We start from the raw sequence: 3,431 nt of genomic DNA on the forward strand, positions 1-3,431 counted from the left end.
AGCTCCGGAACGTAAGGACACTGGAAAGGTAAAATAGCCGGGAGGGACCCGCCCTCTTTCCCTCGCTGCCTTCCCCTTCCCGCTTGTTCCCCGAACCAACCTCCGCGTCTCCCCTCCCTCTTCCCCTGTCTGGGCCCTGCCGTGTCCTCGGTTCGGCCCTCTCGATCCTGTTTGACGAACCCGCTCTTCCAAGGGTGGTCAGTGCTTCCTCAAAGGCCACAGCGAGCTGGGTTCTCCAAAGATCTTCTTCGGGCGTTCAGGGTCACCGAGACTGGTCAGCTTGCAGTATGCGGTGCCGAATGTACAGACTGAATCGGAGAGTACGCTTTAGACCGTAACGTCAATGTAAACTGAAAGTACAGTTGGGTCGTACTTTCCAGCGCTTAGTACAGGGCTCTGCACACAGTAAGCGCTCGGTGAATGCGACTGAATGAACGAACGAATGAATGTCTCAGGGCAAAACCTTATCTCAGTTTCACTGCAATCGTGTCAGCAGAACTTATCTTCCAACGGTTTTGCGGAGTTACAGAAGGCAACTCGCTCCTTGTGTTTTTTGATCCCTGAAGCGCCCGGACCGGTTCCCATCTTTCCCTCTCCCCAGTGGCCATCGGTCGATCGATCGATGGTATATTTCAGTGCTTCTTCTAGGCCGAGCACTGAACTAAGGCGCTCGGCAGAGCAGAGTCACAGAACCGGTAGACGCGCTTATAGGCGCGAGTCAAGCAGAGGCCTACCCCTTCCACTCCTAGCTCGGGCAGTGGCCGGCGAGCGGAAGGCGACCTGCTACGAGGCAAAACTCGCCTGCGCTGGCAGCAGCGGGAGAGGAGAGAGTCGAGGCGGAGACTCAAACAGACCGCGCGGGAGAAGGCGATGGTAAACCGCTTCCGCGGCTTTGACCCTCCCCTCCCGACCCCCAGGCCTCTACGGACTCAGCACCGGAATGACCGCAAGTGGAGGCGGGGCGTCTGGGAGAGATGCGTCCACGGAATTGCTACCAATCGGAGCCGACTTGACGCACAAGCCGAGACGAGACCCGAGCGCCGTGGGGCCGAGGGCGGGGCGGCCGTCCACTGCCTAAGGAACTTTTCTCCGCCCCCCGCCCCCTGCCCCCCCAGCCCCAGCCCCAAGCCTGGGCGACAGAGACACCCTCGGGTCAGAAAGCGGGGAAGTAAGGAAGGGCTCTCCGAAGACAAGGCGGTAGAGCCGAGGGGCCACGGAGCGGGAAGATGGCGGGGCGAAGAACCACACGGGGCGGCGGGGCGGGGCGGGGCGATCTGTTCTCCGGCCGGCTCTCTCCGCCCGGGTGGTTCCCGCGCCGGGTTGAAGGGGGAACCCGGTCTTCTATGCGAGTCGCCACCGCAATCCGGATGGGGCCGGGGGCGTCTTCCAGCCCAACCCAGCTTTAAAACCCAAACCGAGGAACGGAAAGCTTTCCGGCCCCCTCAGGTCTTGGCCAATCCAACGCGCGAGGATGAAAAATGCCCGAGGCCCAAGGCTTCAGGCAGTGCTTCGCTCGGGGTGTTTTCCTCCCGCATCCACGAGCGATGGCGAAACCATGGAACGCCGGCATCCGGAGAGGCGACCGCCAGGGAATGGCCGCCTTTCTCAAGTGGCCCGGCCTCTTCTCCCCCACGGTTGCCTGCCGCCCCACGAGACGAAGCCCGGCGTGCACTTACCCCGGCAGCCGCCCGGCCGTGAACCGCGTCCTCCTTCCAGGGCTGCACGCAGCCGGGTGGGACCCAACCCGCCCGCTGCCGAGCGTAGCAGGGCCGGTCCCGGGGTCCTGCGGGGCAGAGTGGGGACACGGCGGCATGGGCCCGGGCGGGGGTCGCTCCCTTCTCCCGACCCGCCCGTCCGTCCCACTGTCCGCCGCCTGCACCCACCCGACCCCCACCACCCACTGGGCTCCCCCGACTCTCCCCGCCGCCCTCGCCTCCTCCTCTCCGTCGTCTTCTTCCCGCCGCTCTTGTCTCGTCCGCTCCCTCGGCGGCTTCCCCCCGCCCTTACCTAGTCCGCCCCGTCCCCTTCTACCCTCCGCCCTCACCTTGTTCTTTCGCTCGGTTCTTTCCTGCCGCCCTCTCCTCCCTCGACCCTTCCCGCCGCCCTCTCCTCCCTCGACCCCTTCCCGCCGCCCTCTCCTCCCTCGACCCTTCCCGCCGCCCTCTCCTCCCTCCCGCCGCCCTCTCCTCCTCGACCCTTCCCGCTGCCCTCTCCTCCCTCGACTCCTTCCCGCCGCCCTCTCCTCCCTCCCGCCGCCCTCTCCTCTCCTCTCTCCCGCCGCCCTCACCTCCCTCGACTCCTTCCCGTCGCCCTCTCCTCCCTCGGCTCTTTCCCGCCGCCCTCGACTCCTTCCCGCCACCCTCGACTCCTTCCCGCTGCCCTCTCCTCCCTCGGCTCTTTCCCGCCGCCCTCGACTCCTTCCCGCCACCCTCACCCGGCCGCTCCCTCGGCTTTTCCCCGCCGCTCTCACCTGCCACTTGCCCTGTCCGCCCTCTCTGCTCCGGCGCCCGTCTCCCGGCCCCTCGTGGTTCGGAGCGGCGGCGGCCATGGCTCCGCCCTGACAGCTCCGCGGCGACCCCGCTGCCTCCCGCGCAAAGGCTTCTGGGCCTCGGCGCTCCCGCCCCGTACTTCCGGCAGGGAAACTGACCTCCATTGTGCCACGGGGCCCTGCCCCGCCCCGCCCCGCGCCGCGCCCTCTGCCGCCTCGGGCTCCGGGGCGACCCCGAGCGCCGGCGAGCGAGCCAGACGGCCGGCCCTCCCTCGCTCCGGCGGATCCCCTCGCGCTACGCGCTGCGGAGAGTGCACTGTGACACGGTAGGTAGGCGTGCCCCCTGCCCACGAAGGTCCCTTCGGTGAGGATGGCCTGTCGGAGGCGCTGATCGCCCGGCACTGTGGTAAAGGCTGGGGTCCACCCGGGACGGTCGCGTCGGGCACGGTGCCTGTCCCACCGGGGGCTCACGGGCTGGGTGGGAGGGAGAACGGATAGCGAATGTCCCTTTTCCAGATGGGGAGACTCAGGCGCCGAGAAGTTAAGCGACTCGCCCGAGGTCACGGAACGATCCATCGCTCGGCCAGGCCATGGAATTGCTCGAGCGCTTCTTCCGTGCAGAGCACTGACTGACTGACCGCTTGCGAGGGTCCATTCATTCATTCAGTCATTCATTCAATAGTATTTATTGAGCGCTTACTATGTGCAGAGCACTGTACTAAGCGCTTGGAATGGACAATTTGGCACCAGATACAGTCCCTGCCCTTTGACGGGCTTACGGTCTAATTGGGGGAGACAGGCAGGCAAGAACAATGGCAATAAATAGAGTCAAGGGGAAGAACATCTCATGAAAACAATGGCAAATAAATAGAATCAGGGTGATGTACATCTCATTAAACAAAATCAGTAGGGTGATGAAGATGTATCAGTTGAGCGGGCGAGA

Source organism: Ornithorhynchus anatinus, chromosome X5 (assembly GCF_004115215.2).
Source record: "Ornithorhynchus anatinus isolate Pmale09 chromosome X5, mOrnAna1.pri.v4, whole genome shotgun sequence".
In the NCBI taxonomy this organism is placed as follows: domain Eukaryota; kingdom Metazoa; phylum Chordata; class Mammalia; order Monotremata; family Ornithorhynchidae; genus Ornithorhynchus; species Ornithorhynchus anatinus.